General features: G+C 36.8%; 1 protein-coding gene across 1 annotated transcript in view; it reads left to right on the top strand.

Annotated features, from left to right (window-relative positions):
* The first annotated feature begins 13,389 nt into the window (after nucleotides 1-13,389).
* Nucleotides 13,390-23,755, top strand: part of CGA (glycoprotein hormones, alpha polypeptide) — a 16,905-nt gene continuing 6,539 nt past the window's right edge. Inside the window, exon 1 of the mRNA XM_008576376.1 lies at nucleotides 13,390-13,501. The gene's annotated coding sequence lies outside the window, so the exon portion shown is untranslated. The remainder of the gene's footprint in view (nucleotides 13,502-23,755) is intronic.

The raw sequence follows: 23,755 nt of genomic DNA, 5'->3' as shown, positions 1-23,755 counted from the left end.
CTATCCTTATACCTTATCTTTCTCCTTCTTTTTCCCTCTCCATCCCTTCCTCCTTCCTCCCCCTTATCCTCCTGACTCCCTATCATATGTACCCTCATGATTACATTAGGCCCACCCAGATAATCCAGTATAATCTATCTCTGAATTCTTAATTGCATCTACAAAATCCCTTTTACCATATAAGATAATATAGTCATAGGTTCTGGGGATTAGGACATGGACTTTTTGGTGGGGGGTGGGGGTGGGCCTCGCATTATTTAGCCTAACACTATTGGTCCAGGGGTAAGAATCCGACCTAAGTCAGGCCAGAATTATTCTGGAATTTTTTTTGTCCTGGAACTTGAGAAAAATCTCCCATAGTGAGAGAAGCTCTAAAATATGGGGTTTACGATCCATCAGCAGTCATACTTCTTGAGGCATGGAAGAGGCTGGCATGAAGTAAAAAGAATAGAGTCTCCTGGGAGAAACAGACTAATGAAAAAATAGAGGTGTTCAGGTTCAGGTGTACTTCTGCATCTTATGGTCTGCTTACAACGGACATTGCAATCTTTCCAAAAATTTCCCCCTTTTGCCTAAACTAATTTGAGAGGGGGAGAAACAGACTAATGAAAAAATAGAGGTGTTCAGGTTCAGGTGTACTTCTGCATCTTATGATCTGCTTACAACGGACATTGCAATCTTTCCAAAAATTTCCCCCTTTTGCCTAAACTAATTTGAGAGGCGTTTCTAACACTGACAGCTAAGAACTTAACTAATATACTTAGCATTTGGTTAAACTCTTGCTACAGGTGGGGTAACTCACTCCAGTTCTTTCAAGCCAAGATCATGAAAATCAAATTTGCACATGTCTAACAAATTCATAGGACATCTTCCTGAGCCATATTCCTGGGCCAGAGTAACCAATGATTCAGATAAACCAAGAAGATACTCAAGACCAAACCCTGGGAAGATTGGAGATGATGAAAAAATGAGACGACTGCAAGCCAGTCTCTCAGCCAGGAGAGCCTAGAAAGGACTGAGGCTCCTGCCAGCAAGCTTATACGTCCAATGCTGAGGTAGAGATCTTCCCCTTCATGTGGGTCCCAGTGGGAGATCTCATACAAATCTTCCTTTAATTCTCTCTGGCAAAACTCTAATTCAATTCTCAAAGCCCAACTCATAAGTTCCCTTCACTATGAAGCCTTTCCTGAATGTCTCCTTCACCCCCTTTCTTCTCTATCACCTTCCACTTCTCCAGAACGAATTGTTCCATCCTGTATGTTCCCATGGTACTTTAGGCACTCTTCTATGGATGTCTTTAGAACATGATATGTTACATTTGGTTGTTTTTCTTCATGTATCCCTAACTACCTGCCTTGAAAGTAAGTTCCTTGAGGACATGGAAGGCATCAATCAATATCAGGTACTGTGCTATGTAAAGAATATGCAATACAAGACAGTCTTTACCCCACAAGTGCTAACAACCCAATGGGAGACAGGGAAGTAAATCACAACTGTGTTTGATGAGTACTGTGGCAGGGGCATGGACAATACCTTAGGAGCACTCATGGAGATGTTTCACTCAGAAGGAGTGGGCAGGCCAGGGATGATTCCCAGAAGGGTGAAACTTAAGCTGAACCTTAGAGGATAATGAGTTTTTGGACAGTCAAGGGAAAAGACATTCACAATGGTATGAAGGAACATGGTAGATTCAGTGCATCATGAGCAGTGTGATATTACTGGAACAAAAGTTTATGTGGGGAAGAGATGAGAGATCAGGTTAGAGAGATTGACAAGGGTAAAATTGAAACAGCCTTAGGGTCATGCTAGGGAGTTAAGATTCTGTATCCAAGAGCAATTGCATGGTGCCTGGCGTAGAATATTGACCATCACATTGCTGATGGTTCAGAGGCAGAGACTGCTCACAATCAATAAAGAAATCAAAAGGCACGGTCACAGAATTGATGGTTGGCATTGGAACTGTTACACTGACATCTTTGCTTTGAGAGAGAAAAATCAATGTTGAAGGTCTAAATTTTCTGTATTTTTTAAATTCAAAGATTGAAGATGTGAATATGACAGAGCAGCTGTATATGAAAGGGAAGATGAGCCAAATTAGAAAGCTTGGAAATAATATATGCTTATTACATACTCAGGGCTCCTCTACAGTCCTGGTACGCTAATTGCTAATAGCAGAGTTCTTAGCCTGGGGTAATTGAGCTTTTTGAGGTTCTGAAAATATCTTGAAATTTTAGGCAAAGTTTTGAGCACATGTGTGTTTGCTTATTTTCCTGAGGAGAGGGTTTTTGAATTTTTCTTAGATTTGAAAAAGTCCTTGGCCCCCCCAAAATTTAAAATCCACTGGCCTCTAACATAGGCAACTAGAACAAAAGGACAAAGAGTCAACACTGTTTAGACATTGCATTGTGGATTATAGTCCTAGTGGGAATGTCTTTTGGGGAAAATGTGAAATTAGCAGGGAGGACTACACCCAATGCTCTAATAATCCTCCAAATCCCAGTGGCTTATGATAACAGAAACTTATTTCTTGCTCACCTTGAAAATCAGTGCAGTCAGTGGTGGGGGGTGGGGAGGTGTGGGGCTGTGTATCACAATGTGTGGGAGGGTCTGTTGTGCACATTCCTTTAAGAGTCAGGCTTCTTCCATGCTGTAGCTCTGCCATCTTTAACATATCACCTCAGAGGCACTCTGGCATCCTCCAGGTACCACACACACGGGAAAAGAGTACATGGGGAAGGCGCATTCCTCTTGAATGCCTTGATAGGGCAGTGGCACATCCCTTCTCACATTTCATTCAGTGACTGATATGATCATATGGTCCCACTTCTAGGTGCAAGGGAGCTGGTAAATGTAGTTTCTGTAGGTGTACAGAAAAAGGAAATGTATTTGGTGAATATCTGCCTAGTCTTTGCCACGGGAAGTTTTAAATATTGGTTGGATTCTTATCTGCTGGTCATGGTTTTTGTCTAGTTCTAAATGAAAAAGAGGGATTGAACTAGATATCCTTTCTCAAAAACCTTCCTATGGTTGTGGGTAAGGGGTTTTTAAAAAACGTGTCCTTTGTTTAAAAAAATGTTTTAAGTCAGGAGCACAACCTCAAGAATTCTCTGACTCATCAACACTCTGAAAGATAGTCACCCACCCAACGACTCAGATGGAATGTAAGATAGGGGTCTAAGACTTTAACATGAAAAAGATTTCTCCCTTAAATTCCTTTACACACTGAAAGTAGCCAACAGTCTTTTGAGGGCTTGCATATTTTATTGTCAAATAAGATTCACTTTCTGCTTTCATTCTGGTAAGCTCTCTTCTAAAGCATTAGTCCAGGAGCTTGTTAACTCAAACTGTAGAACAAGTCAATTCCGCAGGGGAATACAAAGATCAAGTTATGTAGATCATCTAAGAACTGGAGCATGTTAAAATACTTTAGTTTTGAAAGACACTTTTAAGTGACTACTTTAATCATATAGAATTTTGCTAATTAAACATCCAATTTAAATGCCAACTTTACCAACTAAATTTTGAGTTACATTAAATTTTAATTATTTCTGTTTTCTAAAAATATACATCAGGGCTTTTTAATTTTAATTCCACATTTTAGGCAGCAGTTAACTCTCCCACACAGTCAGCTCCAACAGTTGCAAAAACAGGAATAAGTGCTTGCTGAGAGTAAAGTTCCCCAGTTTTAAGATTTAAAAAAATTTATTGGTTCAACTGTTTAGATTAAATTCTGCCCTTTAATGTATCCTACCAGTCTCACAAAAGCCAAGCAGACAGTGTGGTCTGTATGAATGTAATCATGGTCTAATTCTAAATTTAAATATTCTTTTTTTTTTTACTTTAAGTAGTTTCTTTTCCATTAAAAACAGTTCTGCCTCTTCCACTAGATTGCTAAATCAATTTTCTGGCTCTATCTTTATTATCTTTATGTCTTTACTTAAAATATATATTAAAAACCTACTACTTAGCTGAATGAACTTGGGCAAATCACTATAAATTGTAGAGCCCCAACTTCTTTATCTGTGAAATAAGAATAGTACCACAGGTTTTTTGAGAGGATCTCAAACCAGATGATGAACAGAAAAGTGCTTTGCAATCTTTCAGGAGCCGTAGAAGTACAAGCCACCATTATCAATATAACCACTAAAACCCTCAATAGGTGGAACAATAAGTGCTGTAAAGTTTGGAGAAAGAAGAAAGTGTGACTTGAAGAATTCTCTTGGGGTTGAGAAATGAGAGTGCATTTGCACTGGGTCATGGTGAAAGAGGGGGATTTAGAAATGTGAAGGGGAAAGGAGAGGGTATCTCAGACAGAGCTATAAGATGTGTCCTGAAGAAAATGCTCATGAGCAAATCGAACTGGCTGGCTTGAAGCAGTTTGTTGACCTGAGGATATTGACGAATAAACTTACAAAGTAGATTAGAGTAAGGCGAAGGGAATCTTTTCATTGACAAGGTCATTGAGTTGATTGTTGATTAAGACATGGTCTGATGAGGGTGGCATTTATCAGAAGACTCATCTGGCAAGAAGGGAGAGTGACCAGAGGCACGAAGACCAGTGAGAGGGCTGCCATGACAATTCTGGTCAGAAGAAATAAAAGCCTGAATGATATGAGAACAGTGGGATAAGAAGGAACATCATATGAGAGAAATGAAAACTGCTATTGTCATCTTTGTGCCACTGCTGCCACCACCCAAACCACAAAACCACAACATTGCAAGAGTGTGTCATAGATTTAGTGGGACAGGTAAAGGGAGCAGTCAAGAATGACTCCAAGCTTTAGAGTTTTGGTGACCAGGAAAATATCATCAACAGCCATGATGATCCTTTTCCAGGAGAGAGCGATGCAAGCCTTAGTGTTGGATATATTGAGTTTGAGGTGAAAGCTAGAAATGCAAGTAAAAAGCTCAGGATGCCATCGCTTGTCATTCCTTTCTTTGATTGTTATGTTCTTGTAACATTAAACTGTTTGTATTCTCTTGCCCACATCATATTCTCATACTTCCACACCGTTTCTTCTATTGTTATCTCTGATTAGAATGTCCTTCTCATCTTTCTTTCTTTTTTTTATCAGTCAGGTCTACTGATCTATAATCTATTTTTTTAAAATTTATTTATTTTTATTTTTGGCCACAGAACAAGTCTTAATATATTTAAAAAGACTAAGACATAGAAAATACGTTCTCTGACCACAGTAATAGAAGGAAGTTTAGAAAATTCACAAATGTGTGGGAATTAAACAACACTCTCCTAAATAAACAATGGGAAAAAAGAAAAATCACAGGGAAACTAGAGAGTATTTTAAAGATAAACATCAAAGCACAACATATCAAAATTTATAGGATGCAGGGGTCATGCAGTGCTTAGAGGAAAACTTACAATTGTAAACACATATATTAAAAATAATAAAAATCTCAAATCAGCAAAATTCAACCTTAAGTAGAAAAAGAAGAGCAAGCTAAACCTAAAGCAAATGTAAATAGGAAATAACAAAAATTTCAATGGAAATATATGAAATAGGGAATTAAAAGACAGTAGAGAAAATCGACAAACCCAAAAGTTGATTCTTTAAGAAGATCAACAAAATTTGCAAGCCTTTATCTAGGCTGACAAAGAAAAACAAAAGAGCAGACTGAAATCACTAAAATCAGAAATAAAGCAGGGGCATTATTACTTTGTCATTATGGTTTTTTTGTAGTGGTAAGATTTAGTTTCTTTCTCTTTCTTGTTTACATTTTTGTTCTACCAGTGGATTTTGTTCTTTCTTCTATATGTGTGGTAGTGATTATCATTTTCAGATTCCAGATGCAGGACTTCTTCGAGGATTTCTTGTAGGGCTGGTCATGTGGTGGTGAACTCCTGCGGTTTTTGTTTGGAAAATGCACTATTTTCCCATCATTTCTGAAGGGTAGCCTTGCTGGGTATAGTATTCTTAGCTGGCGTTTTTTTTTCTTTTATTATTTTCAATATATCATCTCATTTTCTTCTGGCCTGTACAGTTTCTGTTGAGAAGTCCGAAGTTAGTCTGATAAGGGCTCCATTATAGGTGAGTTGATGCTTTTCTCTTGCTTAAGATTCCCTTTTTTTTTTTGTCTTTGAGCTTTGCCAGTTTGACTATAATGTGTCTCGGAGGGGATCTTTTTGGGTTGAATCTGTTGGGGGATCTTTGAGCCTCCTGAATCTGAAGGTCTGTATCTGTCCCTATACCTGGGAAGTTTACTGCTATTACTTTGTTGAATATGTTTTCAGTGCCTTTTCCTTTGTCCTCCCCTTCTGGAACACCCATGATTTGAATATTTGTGCACTTAAGGTTGTTTGCTAGCTCTCTCAGATTTTCTTCAATTTTTAAAATTCTTTTTTCTTTTTTTTGTCCACCTGGGTTATTTTAAGAAGACTATCTTCTAGATCAGAAATTCTTTCTTCCGCTTGGTCTTGCCTGCTGCTTAAGCTACCGGTTGTGTTTTTTATTTTGTTGAGTGAATCTTTCAGTTCCATGAGTTCTACTACATCCTTTTTTTTAAGGTATTAATCTCTTTGTAAATACCCTCCTTCATATCCTGAATTTTCTTTTTCTCATTTCATTGTGTTGTCTAACTGAATCTTCTTGTATCTCAGTGAGTTTCCTTCAGACAGTAGCTTGGAATTCCTTTTCAGTCATTTCAAGGGTTTCCTACTCTATAGGTTCTGGTATTTGAGAATTACTGTACTGTTTTGGTCATGTCATGTTTTCTTGGGTTTTTGTTTTTCTAGTATCTCTACATTGATGTCTGATCATACAGTAGAGCAGTTGCTTCTTTTATTACTCTGGAGAGGGGTTTGAGGAGAGAGACATCCTCTTCTTTTTCTGGTCTCTGCTGGTGACTCTCCTTATGTCAATGCAGCCAAGTGTCTGGCAAGTTGTCTGCATGGTGGCTATGGCTACTGCTGTGGCATCAAGCAGCTTTTGTGGCAGTTGTGGCTGTGGTGGTGGCTGTGGCAGGCCACCCATTCAGAAGTGGTGTTTTAGGCATGTGCTCTTGCCTTCATCTGGGTAGGTGAAGGGCTTCAGTTGGCTCCTGCCTAGGACCCAGGGTGTCACTCTCTTGCCTCCTTCCAGGTGGAGGGGGCTGCCCTCAACTCCTACCTAGGACCCCAGGCCTGATTTATTATCAACGTATGGTAAAAGCTGTCCATTCTAGGCATAGACATAGCTTTGAGTATTGATGAAAATATAGTCACTTAACCACCACTCACTCGAGATATAGAAAACATCCTTTGTGCGCCTTAATTTTTTCACCTCATCCCTAGACAGCTAACTTGATCTCTGTCACTATAGTTTTGCCATTTCCAGCTTGTCATATAAATGGAATTGTACTGTTAGTATTTTGTGCCTGGTTTCTTTCACTTAGCGTAATGATTTTGAGATTCCTCCATGGTGTTACATGCATCAGTAGTTTGTTTCTCTTTATTGCTGAATAGCATTACTTTCTATGGATATTCTATATTTTATATACACATTCACTAATTGAAGAGCAATTAAACTATTTTAAGTTTTTGGCTATTATGCATAGAGCTACTGTAAACTTTCATTGGTAGGTCTTTGTGTGGACATTTATTTTAATTTCTCTTGTATAAATACTTAGAAGAGAGGTGGCTGGATCATAACAAATGTTGTTTATACTTGTATTTGTATATATAAATGTATATTATATTTAACTTTATAGGAAACTGCCAAACTGTTTTCTAAAGTGACTGTACCATTTGTATCCACACCAGTAATATATGAGAGTACCAGTGACTGCATCCTTGCCAGCAGTGGCTGTTTTGGGTGCCTTCTCTCTCTCTCTCTTCCCCCTGCGCACACCCCTCCCTTAGAGGAAGCCGGCTACCATGTTATTAGCAGCCCTACAGAGAGGCCCACATGGTTAGAAACTGAAGTCCCTGGACAATAGCCAGTAAGAAACTGAGGTTTTCCAGCAACCTGTGAGTAAGTTTAGAAGTGGATTCTCTCCAGCCCCAGTTGAGCTTTGAGATGACTGCAGCCCCATATAACAGCTTGGCTGCAACTTCGTGAGAGATCTTGATTCTGAGTCACCCAGCTAAGATGCTCTCAGATTTCTGAACCTCCAAAACTATGTGAGATAATAAATGTTTGTTGTTTTAAGCTGCTAAGTTTGGGGTAATTGGTTACACAACAATAGATAGTTAACACACTGAACTAAGACACTGGTATGAAGCTCAAGGGAGATGTCACGTCTGGAACAGAGATTTCATGTGTAGCTGTGACAGAAGATGTGTTTTGCCTGCTTTGTGCTTTATGTCAGAGCTTCCAACCCTATTTCTGGGACTGCATCCAAATGTCTCTAATTATCTCAAAGAATATAAACAAGTCTTAAAGCAAAATTGATTTAAAATACACAGTATTTTGGGGGTAGGGAAAGGTGCCATATACTCAAATAATAATAGTGTTGTCTCAGTTCTTTAAAGTCTAGGAGTCAGTCTCCACACTGATTTTTCTCTGTCTTTTTATTGATGACTCTCATTCTATAGTTTATGATATTCTATTCCTTTGGCAATTTTCAGGTATATACAAATTCTTTATCTCCCACTCTTCTATCTTCTCTTCTTTTTTCTTTTTCTCCTGTAAGCTGGCTTTAGTGTTTCAAAGAATTACCCAAGTTAAAACCACTCCCATGGAGAACGGGCTTAGAGAGCCAAACATGGCATAGGTGGCCTTTGAATCTGATAAGGCATAAAGAAGGATGAGGTGGAAAAACCTTTGCTTTCTATTTCCATTTGGCCCCCAACTCCCAGGGAGTATATTTATCCCAGAGATGTGATTGTGGGAAATGTATAGGTGTGCAGAAGGTCTGATTCACACTGCCTCTAAAATGCTGGAGAAATATGGAGGCACTTTTCCAAGAGGCAGTCTCCACTGCCTGAACCATGACTAGGACTTGCATTAGCCCCAGTGAGGCTTGGGCAGCATTTAGAGGCTGAGATTTGACAGAATCCCTCCAACTTCCAATTCAGCCAAGAGCTCAGGGGTGGGAGTGGTTGTGGTATGAGGGGGAGGGGTGTCAGACTAATGTTTGTGACTAGGTCTCCCTCTTTCCCCTTAAGCATATTTTCCATTTAATAGCAGCCAAGGTTTTAGGCTGCTATTAGGCTCCCTGTAGTAGGAAACACAGGATTCCTGTTACCCACACCAAAGCATGATGCAAAGGAAACCTTTCCCTAATAAGAGTGGCTCTGAATCTCTCCCACCAGGTTCTTTGCTGTCTCTAAAGCTGCACATGGCGATTTATACAGACACAGAGGGAGATTACACAGCAGTTCTGAATATAGTACCCTTACCTCTCATGGCAAAATAGGCCAGACCTTAGGATGGAGATCTTTAGGCAATCCCAGGCAACATCTAATGTCTCCTAAGACTTCTTCTGCAAAATTAGGGTAAGAAGTTTTTTGGGGATTCATTTCCCCACCCCACTCACACTGCACTATAAATATAACTGAACTATTCTATCAATACAATTGCTTCTCTTTCCGTTTCTCCTGTGAAGGCTTTTACTGATAGCCCATTACTGAAAGCTTTCTGAAATGGAAGTGGGAGGAGACATGTGCAAAGCAAAAAGAAATGGAAAATGTTAAACAAATTGCTTTTCACTGGTGAGATTTTCCTCCCTTTCTTTACAGCATTATTTGCCTAGTTTATTGACATTTCAGACTAGAGGAAGATTATGTATAACTGTACCACAGCAGTTCCTTTATCTCTTTGAGGGTTCAAGTGACAGAGGTTGTTAGCCCGAGAAACAGGATGTTTGCATTATTGATTAGGCCACACTGTTTTGACTGAAATAGCAGAGAATATTCTTGGCTGCTTTGCATGTGTCACGTCAGCCTGCTTCTTGTCCATCAGTTCCGGGGAGAGTTTGTTGCTGCCACATACGTTAGACATCACATCTCAGGTGGTTCTTTCTGATTGTCAGTTACCTACCTTCTGCTGCTGATTAAAAACCTTATCTCAACCAAGAAACTGTCTGCTGCCTGTTTTTGTGTCTGTGACCAAGGGATAGTTGTTCTGTTGCTTTGGGCTATCTTTATCGTAGGTTCCTATTGCTGGATGTTTCAGTTGTTTGTGCAGAGTAGAGGCTCACAGAGCTGAACAAATGATGTTACCATTTTCAATTTAGTTGTGCCACAGGGGCTGTTGCAAATGAAAACAAACCATATTGCTCCTTACCTACATTTCTGGCTTGCTAAACAATGCTATACAGTTATGTTTCTCAAGCTCTGGCAGATAAAATGCAATTTTCTGGGCTCAACTGAGAGAGATTTGATTCAGTAGGTCCCAGATAAAACCCAGAAATCTGTATTTTAAACACCCTACCCTGATAATTCTGACTTTAGATGAAACATGGGACACACTTCAAGAAATACAGCTATCCAGCATTAAAGAGTTAAGTGGAGATTAAGAAATCAGGGTATTAGTAGCCTAATGACAGTCAAAGAGAATGTTGAAGGAAAATCCCAAATGCTTCTAATTTATTGTAACCAGATTGTTAGTAAATTAAGGATATGATATATGTCAATTTCTCTTTGATAATGCACTTCGGTTGACACATTTGGTGATAGGCACTAGATAATTAAGTCTAATAACAATCTTAAATTTAAGACATTTAATATCATTTATTGAACATTTTTTGTTAATACAGATCACAACAGGAAACCCCCAAATAGACTCCCAAATATTGGGGAATTTAGAAGCATTTCAAAATGGAGAAAAAAGGATCGATTATTCCATACATGTCATTGCAACAACTGGCTTGCCATTTAGATTTAAAAAGAAGCTGGACTTTTACTTCACTCCTAATGACAAAATAAATTACAGATAAATTCAAATCTAAACCTAAAATAAGTAAAACTGTATACATGCTAGGGTAAAACATGGGGCACTTTCTTTTAGTATCTTGGTGTTACATAAAACCTGCAAGTCTAAAAGTAAAAGACAGATAAATTTGACTACATAAAAACTATTGTAAAAATACCACAGAAACATCAAAAGTCAAATTTAAAATTAAAGATGAAGTTAAAAACTTGAGAAAGATTTTTGAACAGTTTACAGAAAAAAATTCCATAAATGACCTACAGTTTATCAAATGATGTTTAGCCCTGCTCAAAATTACATAAATGCAATTAAAAATAATATACTATTTTTTATCTTTTAGTTTAATAAAAATGTTTAATATATTTCCTGGCAGCAGCTTTTAGGTGGGGTGGAGAAGAGCACCTGAGCAATCTGTAGTCAAATTTAAAATTCTCATAGTCTTTGATCCTGCAATTCTACTTCAAAAAACTTATCCTAGAAGTATAATTGTATGTGTAACCAGAAAAGAGGATAATTATAATATTGTTTGTAATAGTAAAAAATGGAAATGATGCAAATAATCATTAGTAGAGGGCTGGTTAAATAATTAATGGTCCATAATACTTTGTGCTATTAAAATGTATGGATCAGATCTGCACTTTTGGGTATGGAAAAAACTAGCAAGATACATTGTTAGGTGTACAAGAAGAAAGAAGGCAAGGTACTAAACAATGCTTATCTTATGCTTTCATTTTATACAGCAAAATCCCAGAGTACATAGAAAATTTCTGGAAACATTAAGAAATTGTTAAAAATAAATACAGACAACTATAAATTATACTATATTAACAGAAAGAAATCATCTAAACTATGAGCACAAGTGCAGACTTTCCTTCCTTTTGTGTATTCCATTGATCATTTTAAGGAGAACTTAGATGGGGATGAGGACTTATGTATAATTTGCATATATATATATGGTACATGCAGAAACACATGTAAGATACTGGAAATATTACTCCTGAGGAGAGAAATTAGGGGCCTGGGGTAAGGGAAGAGGTCAGGTGTGGAAGGGACTGTTTGACAACACTTTCGTATTACTTATTTATTTTGAAACATTATTTTAAAAATATACAAAAACACTATAAAAACTTTCACATCACTCTCCTAATATTCCTAATTCTTATATAGGAATGTGAAATAAAATAAGACCCATTACTAAATCATAAACCAAATGAAAATAACTTAAAACGAACACACAAGAAACATCATTTCTGCTTAATCATTCAGATAAAAAGGAAAGAAAAGATGGATTGAAAGAAGGGACAAGCAAAGGGGAGGAAATAGAAGAGTGAAATGCCTGAATGAAAGGGAGGGAGGGAAAAGGAAACTTTCCAAAGGACTTGAAAGGTTTCCTTCCTCTGAAACTATAAAGACTCCAGATATACCAAACACAACTGCCGCATTGAAAAGATACTGCCAATCTTTGAGATTTAAATGATAGAAATTCATTAATAATGGTGATAGGAAAAGGTAGGGTATCCACTGGGTAGGGTGAATAGTGGGTAGAGTGGATATTGGAATGAGATAATGGAGAAAAGGTGTAAGAATGAAAACAAATCAATTTGTTACAGGAAATAAATCACAGAATAACTTAGCTTTCTTTGGCCAGTTTCTTCATGTTAAACAAGAGATGCTTTTTTGTATCATGTGGATCTTCTAAGCTCTCCCCAGGCAGGCTGTTGGTAATTTGTATCTAAGCCAGTTTCCATAGAAGTGGCACTGAGCAGAGTAGATAGAGATAGGGACTTTGCTGGGTCACAATCTCTGGCTGGAGAAAAGTGGCCGCAGCCAGAGCCTGAGCAGCTCCGTAGGTTTTAGGGAGATATTGGATTGGGATGCATGGAGTTTAATGTACCACAGCTGGCAAGCCATAACACCTGTATTTCTGTTCAGGTAGAAACTGAGCTTTACAAAAGTAAAATAAGAAAAAACAGGCATGGATGTTGAGAACCTTCTTGAAGAAGGTTCGGTCCTTCTTAGAATCACCTCATACCTTTTCTGTGTATCTTTATTAAATACAAATACACATTAATTTCAGAGAAATCTAAATAGACATGTGTTTTATTTTTATGTTTCCTACTAGAGTAACATAAGCCTGGAAATGCTTTATATCTATTATCTGAAATTTATAGCTCCTCTCTTCTTTTATGTAAACATCAGGTACTTAGCTAATTAAATGTGATACTCTTAGGCTCTTGTTTATAGGAAAGTGTCAAATTTCAGGATGTTGTGTGTAAGTCTTGATAAAATTACATAGAAAATGACAGCATACTCTCTTTTCATAAGCTGACCTTGAGGTCACCACTACCTGAAAATGGCTCAAAACAAAAATGATCTGAGGGTTGAAACAAGATAAGATCAAATTGATGTCATGGTAATTATACCAAGTACCATTCAATCATTGGATGGAATTTATGGTTGATCCCTGGGCTTAGTTGCAGGTGGGAACATGCAGTTTTTATTATTCTGCTAGTATAAAAGACTGGTGAGGACTTTATTAACTGCAGTTACTGAGAAATTGCAAGACAAAACTAAAATCCTTCAGATCCACAATTGACTGCCCTGAACGCATCCACCGAAAAGTCCAGAGGAAGGTAATACGAATGAAATAATCTTGGGGATTTTAACTGAGGAGTAAAATATTTGAGAATGTAGGGGATCTTTTAGAGTCTAGCCCTTACCTTAGTAAGAAGGGAGTTAGACATTTACTCGTTTTCTTTTCAGCACTCATGATTCAATTGGGAGGAAGTCTGCAAAGTTGTGGCCTGTGATCATAGGCTAAGATGTTATCTAACAGAAGCCGGAAACCAAATATCTCCTGCCGAGATGCTTGAGTGCCTGTCTGTATCTAAAAATTTTTCCTAAGAATTATTGGATATCATTTGAAAGGCATTCTTTTGAGTGGCTTCCAAATGAGCCAGGGAGAGGGCAAGTAGACATTATGTCAGTAGCTGATATTGTCTTATTATCAGTTTTTAAATAATGTATAACTATGTCTTCAAGCTGGCCAGTGCTTAAGCAGCTCACTTGTTCAGCTGCATGGTCCTAGCTTCTGGTTATCTTTTGAATAGATGTTCTCATGCAGACTTAAATAGTAATACTGGAATTTCTTGAACATCATTGTTTCCATTTTCTTCTTTCATAAAATGCTACAAAAATAAGACTTGGTAGTATTTCTCCAACTATTATTGATGACCTTGCAATTATAAATCAGTTGCCCAAGTCTAACTGGGTAGTTCCAATGAGTTTCTGGAAGTTTTTTTCCCAGCTAATATTAGCACTAGTTGAAATGGTGGCTTGTCAAGAAATTAAAACTAGAAAACAAAAGGCCTCTTTTGTCCCTCTGTATTAGTGTTTAGGAAAAGGATTTGGGCATGTGTGAAGAATCATGGGCAGATACTATGTGGGTCCCTGGGGAATGCAGAAGCTTCATCTCATTGCCATAAATTTTTGTTTTCTGAGCTCTACCATCTTTTCCCCCCTCAAAAGTGAGGTGTTTTACATTAGAAGAATCTTTTTAAGTTTCTGAAGATGTCTTTTAAATAACTGCTTAATGATCTCATTGCCATAAATTTTTGTTTTCTGAGCTCTACCATCTTTTCCCCCCTCAAAAGTGAGATGTTTTACATTAGAAGAATCTTTTTAAGTTTCTGAAGATGTCTTTTAAATAACTGCTTAATGCCAATTCAATTATTCAAAATATTGGTCACCCAAATAGCATTGTAATATTTTGCTATAGCTTGAATTATTCAAAAAAGACAAGAATAGTCACCATTTATGAAAGGCTGTGTTTTCATTTCAATTTCAACTTTGGTTTTCTTAATTTTATTATTATTATTTTTTGCAGTAATAGAGTCATTGAAATTTTGTAAGTCATTTCTTACCATTTCCTGCTGAAAAGGGTAGTATGTGAAAAATGTTACAAAAACAATTGATTATGTTCCAGAACAGATTCTCAGTTTCATTGTACATTTCTTTTTAACATGGGACTCAAATTTACATGAAAACTCAAATAAGAGTTGGGAAACAGAAATGACAAAATTAGAAGGTAATATACATCTCATTCAAAAGCAAATCGAGGTAATCTGCTTTCACAAAGAGAAGATTTACAGGAATCAATATTTCCATTGAGAACAGCATGGCTCACAGCACCAAACTTCCATTTTTACAGATTGTGAGTCCTAGAGTTAGCTTGCTATCAACTTTTGATCCTTACAAATTCTGATTCTGGTGTATAACATTTCAGGAGTACCATTATAATGTTGAACAAAGTAATCTAGTGCAAAACTCTGGGGTTTAAGAGGAGGCTCTTAGGTTGGACTAGAGATGGAATCAAGGGCAATATTAGGAATTGAATTAGAAAAGACAACTTTAAAATCACGATCCACGTGTGAATCAAAGTCATAAAGGAGGACATAGATTAATTGTGTAATTCTAGACTATAGGTATACTATGACTGGAAGGGCACTATCGTAGGATCTGCCCACTTTCTGAGCAACTTTGGCAAATCTTTTAAATTATCTGATATATAGTTTTCTAATCTATGAAGTAGATGCTGTATAAAGCTTTCCTTACAGAAGTGTTAAAAGAATTAGAGTGAATGAACATGAAAGTCAGTGCTTCTCCCCTTGTCCCTGCTCTCCCCACCAATGAGACAGTGGTCCTCATAACTTGATCAGTTATAAAATGCCTGAGTTATTCCTCTTTATCCAAATGAAATAGCTTTCTTAAGACAGTTCTGAAGAAAATGAAGTCAAATAAATATGTAAAATAAAAAACTACATGGGCAAGTTATATTGAAGCTGCCATATCATACTGTTGCTCTTAAAAAAAGATATCAGCATCTTATTTAGGCCTATATCATTTGAAAAAAATCATTTAAGAAGCTCATTGTAAAATAGAAAGATTTGAGGACAGTATTGTGAATTGTGTTTCAGAGCTTGGAGTTTGGAATTATAAAGAGACATTTTAAAATGTTGGCTCAGCCAGTGACTAACAATTATGTGATCTTGTAAAGGTTATTTCACGTCTAGAATTTCTTTATCTATAAAAATGAGAATGATACTGTACAGGGTGGTCAAGAGTATTGAATGTATTTGTGTGTTTAAAGTTCCCAAAGGAATGTCTAACATAAACAGGTGCTCAATTTATGGTAGGTATTATTTTAAAAATATAAGATATTGTTGTAACCAAATCCAGTATAACAGATACTGTGTAGAATGCCAACTCCAAATATTTTTCACACTTTGTTACATTTCTCCTAATAGATTAACTGAATATGTGTGATATAAATCCCGCCTCCCCCCAGCCCCCCGACCACCCACCACTCATACTCAGAGGAAAATACAGGGAGAAAGTTGAGAGGCAAGATTGTGTTCCCATATGTTAGATTTCAGAGAAGTTTTGTTGTGAGAGAGGGCAGTTGTTTCAGTTATCTACTATTGTGCTTCAAACTACCTGGACACTTAGTGAATAAAATGACAGATTGTTAGTATCTCTCAAAGTTCTGCTGGCAGACTGGACTCAGCTGGGAAGTTCTTATCTTGAGTTTGTCGAGCGGCACAGGCAGATAGTGGCTGGGGCTGAAGTTATCTGAAGGCTCAGTTGGGCTGGTCACGCAGGACGTCTTCACTCACATGTCTGGCACCTCATTTCCTTCTTGGCCTCTTTCTTCCTCTCCTTGTGGCATCTCACCCTCCAGGATCTTTTCATGTGGCCTGGCCTTCTTATCCTACGGTGGTCTTAGGGTAGTAGCATTTCTTAGATGGCAGCTGGATTCTAAGAGACAGAAAAGAGGAACTGCCAGTCAGTTAAGGTATATACCCACCACTTGCCCTGTGTCACTCCTGCCATATTCTATTGGTCTAAGCAGTCATAGGTCCTACTTAGATTAAGTGGGGTACAAAGATAGACATACCACTTTCTGAAGTGGGAGTGGCAAGGTCATGCTGCAAGGGCGTGTAGGCTGAGAGATATTTCTGTGGCTGTCTTTTTTCCATAGCAGTGAAAACTTAGGGACAGTGAACAACATGGGGGCTTCTCTTTGAAGCTCCTCTGTTTTAATCACAGGAAAAAATCCTTATAAAGTAAGGTGCCAGGATTGAGAAATCAATAATCCAGTCCTGTTTATCCTATTAGTGAGAGACTTCAGGCAAATTAAATATATTTTTATGCTTTAGTGCTTTAAATGTGAATAATACTAGGTGGGTCAAAAGATGGCATGAAAATAGCTCAAATAAACATAATGAAATATGCACAAATTAAAAACATTATAAGAAAGATTAATTTCTTAATTGAAACAATAGATTATACATATTAATGGGGTACAGAGTTGACTATCAGTATTTGCATAAAATATGTGATGATCAAATCAATATTATTAGCATGTTCATTATTACAAATGGTAATTATTCTTTGTGTCCCTTACCAATTTCTCCCTAAGCCCCTTCCCCCTTTCCCACCTCTAGTAACCATAGGTTGGTTCTCTCCTTATGAAAATTCAATGTATTATTGAGGTCTTTCTTTCTTTCAAGGAAGATTTTTATATTACTATAATAATGCTGCACACAAAACTTTTCTGGCCTTTGGATGTTTTATTTTTCTAAGGGATAAATTGATGCTATCTATTATCTTAGTCCTAATAGTATTTATTACCACAATAATGTTGATTTAAAAAATTGGGTAAACAGTAAACATTTGAAATTCTCATTTAAAATGATATTTTATGGCATGTAGAGTTTGTTCCATCAAAATTTCTCACTGATTTTTTGCAATATAGATTAAGTATGAAGAGAATTTTTAAAATGTTGATGAACTATAAAAACCAGAAGGACTGGAAAGACCAAGATTTTAATTACATAATTCTGTTAGCATAGTAAAGCATTTATAAGTAATAATTATAATAGGATGTGAGGGATGGCTGGTTAGCTCAGTTGGTTAAAGCACAGCCTCATAACACTGAGGTCTTGGGTTCGGACCCTAGTACTGGCCAGCCACCAAAAAAAAAAAAAAAAAGATGTGTATATGTTATTATAAGTTCCTTAAGTCTAGTCAATTAAGAAAAGAAACATCTCAAAATATGATTGTTACAAGAATGGACATAAAGGAATTGTAATCATTTTTACAATTCTATGAGTCCTTCAACTTTCTTCTAAAAACTGCCTACTCTTCTTATTTATTTTTAAAATAAATATTTTAAAGGTCTTTCTTTGTTCTATTCTTTATGGAAACCCCCATTCTTATAGGACATCACAAACTATGCTGTATATTTCTCTTACCTATGGGCCCCCTTTCTTCATTTCTTTTCTCTCCATTTCATCTGGAAAACAAGTTGACTTCCCTTTAAAATTCTGTGAAACACAAAACACTGTAAGATGATTGATAAACAGAAATCCTGTCCCAAATAGTGCTGCCAAACTGTGTGACTTCACTTGGCCTTATTTACCTCTGGATACTGGGGCCCTTTGGGGCTTGCTCTCTGCCACCTCCACCTGCTGGGAAGATTATGCAGACTACTACATGCAGCTCCTCCATGAATGTCAAACAATAAAATATACATTTACTACTGTTGTATTTCTTTTTCCATCAAGCATCTGTTCTTTATTCTCAGTAATTTTTTATCTACCCATTTTCTTGTCCCCAGCCTTTCAAATGTCAAATTTTTATTACAGATACTTATCACAATCAGTTATCATTTCAACTCATAGTTATTAGCCTTCATATTGGGCCCCTCTCATTGTGCTCTGGGCTCCTCAGATGGCAGGAAAGGTTTTCACATTTGTATCACCCACACTTGGCACAATACCTGGCATGTAGCATGTACTTATTCAGTCTTTAAATCTTCCAAACATTTGACTTTGACCTTAAATTTTTGCACTTTCTAATGTTTGAACTCCTGCAAAATTATTTAAAACTCATTTTTTAAAATGATAGACATTAATTATTTATATCAAAGAATGAATGAGGCAGATTGTGGGGTTATTAATCAGTCTCTCCTCTTCCTCCCAATCTCTCAGCCATCCTTTGTCACATTTTGAGAAAACTATCCGGGAATGTGTTAATCGGTCTCAGGGTCACTCTAGTGCCTGGGAGCAATGTTTGAGCATCTATTTGGAAGAACTGGGAGCCTGGAGGATTACTGAGTTTGGGCGTGTGGAACATGGGATCATGCAAGAGACTCACTGCTGACTTGGGGTTCAGAATATCTTAAAAGAACAAGGTAAAAATTCACTTCCTGGAACTAGGGCACATGAGGAAAGAAAGCTAGTAGCCAGGCTCACTCCAAGATGAGTTTCCTGACCACTGACCCCAGACTTTTTAGCATTGTCCTCTTGGAGACAGAGGTAGTGACTTGGCAGGAGGTAAAGGTGAGCCTACAGAGGGACTCAGGGGACTGCTCTGTGGAGATTGGTGGATGGAATCTAAACATTTCACTTCCCTTCATATCTTTCATTAAAGCTGAACTATTGCTATCTTCTTTGGACCAGCCAAGATACTAACACTTATTGGCCTACCCTCTGTTTAATAAACAACTATTGCATACCCATCTCAGGCCAGGCAATGTGCTCAGAATGCAAGGCTTCACCTTCAAGGGGCTCCCTTTCACTAGGTGTCACTCACTGAAGGCAGCCTACTTTCCCACTCCTTGGTAGTTAGCTGAATTAGGTGGGGCTAATGAGGTGAGGCTTTAGGTTAACCGTCTAGAAGTCAGTTAGATTTAATCTGTTCGGTTAACATAAAATTATGCCTTTAATCCTAGCCAGTCATCTAAAAAATGTGCTATGAGTCAGTTGGGCTTCCCAGTGTGGAGAGCGAGGATGAGTCACCCCAGCTATCAGGGCAATTAGAAAAACCACAAACCTCACCACTCTCTGGCAGTGGATAGCAATGGCAACATCTTTGCAAGCACAGGGCAGGATGTCACATTGTTTCAAGCACTTGTAACCTTCTTGGAGCAATCTTTAATATACACATAATATAATACATACATATATATATATATATACACACAGATGTGTATATATATGTGTGTGATACTTGGTGTGTCAAAATATATATTGGTGTATATATATATGGCTTGTATGATACTTGTTTCAAGCACTTGTAACCTTCTTGGAGCAATCTTTAATATACACATAATATAATACATATATATATATATATATATATATATATATACACACACAGATGTGTATATATATGTGTGTGATACTGGGTGTGTCAAAATATATATTGGTGTGTATATATATGGCTTGTATGATATACTGGTAGAGTATTTACCTATTTCATAAATTATTTAATATGTTAATTTTATAACAATAAATAATATATACAAACACATGTTAAGTAATAATGGTAAATTATGGTAGTAATATTCTTTTGTGCTTTCAAGAATGGTATCTTTCTCTCATGAGTCCCATTATTCAAAGAATCTAAATTTAAAAAAATTTGTTATGAATATTCTTGGGGTACAAAGCAAACTGTCACCACTCATGCCTAAGATGTGACGGCCAGATCCATACTGACATCATGCCCATTACCACAAATTGTGATTATACCCTGTGCTCCCCCAATTATCCCCCCAATCATCCCCAATCCCCCATCCCCCTTCCCCACTCCACTTTGTATCCCTAGATATATTCTCTCCCTCTGCAAGTCCAACATACCACTGTGGTTTTTTTCAAAGAATCTAAATTTGTACACAAATAGAATTTGATATCAACTGAGAGACACCCAATTTAAACCCTAAAGCTCTCATATATGCTTTAATTAATGATTTCTTTTGAATTCTTATGACTTTTATGTCAGCATAAAATGGTTGCTGTCTGTGGCATCTGTAACACTTACAGGTTCACACATTAGCCAGCTACAAATTACATAGCTAAGGAAAATATATGGTCTCTAATGAATTTATATTGTTATTTTATTGAAAGATTTCATTTTATTGAACATTTATTCTAGGTTGTCATTTAAAGGTTATCCTGTTCCTAAGTGTGCTAACTTTCAAGTTAGCAACTTTTAATTGATATTACTGTTCTAAAAACCCAATTTGGCATACTCATATTGAGCATCTGTTCTGTGCAAGGCCTTGTGCAAGGGTTGTAGTGGTTTAGAGAGGCATAGTTTCTATCTTTAAGAAGCTTTCATGTGGATGGAGAAATAAACATGTACATAACTGGTTAGACTGTGGGACATCATCTAAGAACTACAAGCAAAGTAATAGGTGAACGCAGTGGACAGAGTTATTTATTCTGGCTTTGGGGTTGGGTGAAACCTTCACAGTGAAGCTGGCATTTGGGCATCTCCTTAAAGGAGGTGGACTGAGAAGAGAGAAAAGGCTTTAGAGTCCAAGTTCAGAAGACACATACTTTTTTGGACTTATATGATTCTGATGTGGTGGGCGGCAGGAGGAAGGGCACGCTGAGCAGACATTGAAGATTAGTCCGGGGTTGGATATACAGGTCCTATGATGTTTGTAAGGTACTCTCTTAAAATACCCAGAGGCTGAGATTAATAAATCTAACTTTCTATTGCAGAATAGCATAAATGCCAGCTGAATGTATTTATTTTTCCTGCCCCGATTCTTAATTTTTATTCCAAATTCTAAAACAGAGAAACCTGAAGGTGATTAGGATGATAAAAGGATGTATCAAAATTCTTTCAAAAACCCCTAAACTTTGAGGGTTGATCCCTTGCTGCTTGGTTAATTAATGTAATCTCTTTTCGAAATAATGACAAAGAAAGATCGCAGTTTCTGCTACTGTTGGCTATAGCAAGGGTAACTTTGGTTCCACTTTTTCAATCTGCTTTTCACTTTATCATGAAGCAAATTCTAAAGTGAGCATCGACTTCATACTGTCATATGCTGCAATCTTGTTATAAATGTTTCTCTCTGAATTAATTCTCATGTAATTGTTTACTTCATAATGGCTGAATTTTCATTATATATGAAATATATGCAATATCAAATATATGCAATATCAAAGCACAAGAATAATACTAGTTTAACAACAACAACAACAACAAAAACCCAGTTTTGATTCTGAAAATTTCCCTATGGCTTTGTATATCAACTATGCAGTGATTCTCAAACTTTTTGGTTTCAGAACCTATTTACAATCTTAAAAGTTATTGAAGAACCTAAGGACCTTTTGCTTTTGAGATTATATCTATCAATATTTATTGGTTTAGAAATTATGTTAGAAAAAGTTTAAAAATATTTATTTAGAAAACAATAATAAACACATCATATGTTAGCACACATTACATCTATTTGTTTTTTAATATGACAATTTCCCAAACAGAAAAAATCAGTGAGAAAAGTGGCATTGTTTTATCTTTTTGCAAATCACTTTGGTGAAATAGTACACAGCTAGATTTTCATATGCTTCTTCGTTGTTCTGTTGCAGTAGCACATGTCTTGTAGTCTCTAGAAAATTTCTCTGAATACTCAAGAGGATGAAGAGCAAAAAAGGCCAACATTTTAGTATTATTATGAAAATAATTTTAACCTCACAGACCCACTGAAAAGGTTTGGGGTCCCTAGATTACATTTTGAGAATCACTGACTTAGAAAATGTTTATTCAGTGTTAATTATGTATGAAGATAAATAAAACCTATACTTATATATAAATAAAAATATATATATATATATCAGGCAGAAATAATGACATACATGTTTTAGCCTCTATACTTACACAGACTGTATTTTTATATTATAAACTATTAGGTTTGCTGCCCAACAAATTATTCTTAAAAAGTGATACAGATGAAATAAACATCTACCAAAAACATTGTCTTATTATGTCAGTCTGAAAGAAAAGTGATCACCAAACTTTGACTTACAAGCAATTTTAAACTTCATTCTGAATCATCCTTTTTAAAAAATTTATTTTGAATAATTATAGATTTAGAGGTAGTTGCAAAAAAGATGTACAGGGAGCTTCCGTGTATCCTTCAGTCCGTTTCCCCCAATGGTAATTTTCTTGCATAACTGTGGTACAGTGTGAAAACCAGGCAATCGACATTGCTACAATCCACAGAGCTTATTCAGGTTTCAGTACTATTATGTCTGTGTGTGTATGTGTTCATATTGCATAGTTCAACACAATTTTATTCTATGTGTAGATTAGTGTGACTAACATCACAATTGAGTTACAGGACAGTTCCATTACCACAAGGCTCCTTTGTGCTATCCCTTTATAGCTACACAGCCTCATGAACTCCCTTCCCAACACTAACTCCTTGAAACTGCTAATCTGTTCTTCGTGTCTATAATTCTGTTATTTCAACAGTGTTATATGATGGAATCATACAGTATGCAACCTTCTCAGCATAATTCTCTTGAGGTCCATTCAAGTTGCTGTGTGCATCAAAAGTGTGTTACTTTTTCATTACTGCAAAGTATTCCACGGTATGGATGCACCATTGTTTGTATAATCATTCACCTGTTGAAGGGTATTAAGGTTGCTTCCAGTTTTTGGCTATTATAAATAAAGTTGCTATGAACATTCATATACAAGTTTTGTGTGAAAATAGTTTTCATTTATCTGAGATAAGTGCCCAAGAGTGCAACTGCTGGGTCATATGGTAAGTACATGTTTAGTTTTATAAGAAAGTGCCAAATTATTTTCCAGAGTGGTGACTATTTTATGGTCCCATCAAAAATGTCTGAGTTAATGCCTTTGCATCCATACCAGCATTTGATGTAATTTTTTATTTTAGCCATTCTGATAGATATATAATATCTCATTGTGGTTTTTTTTTTTTTTCGTGACCGGCAACGGATCGCAACCCTCAGTGTCGCGCCCGTACCGGACCGGGACCGGCTATGGGATCGCAACCCTCA

This window comes from Galeopterus variegatus, unplaced genomic scaffold, assembly GCF_000696425.1.
Source record: "Galeopterus variegatus unplaced genomic scaffold, G_variegatus-3.0.2 Scaffold1342, whole genome shotgun sequence".
In the NCBI taxonomy this organism is placed as follows: domain Eukaryota; kingdom Metazoa; phylum Chordata; class Mammalia; order Dermoptera; family Cynocephalidae; genus Galeopterus; species Galeopterus variegatus.
Note: the sequence above shows the minus strand (reverse complement) of the source record. Positions and strands in the feature narration are given on the sequence as shown.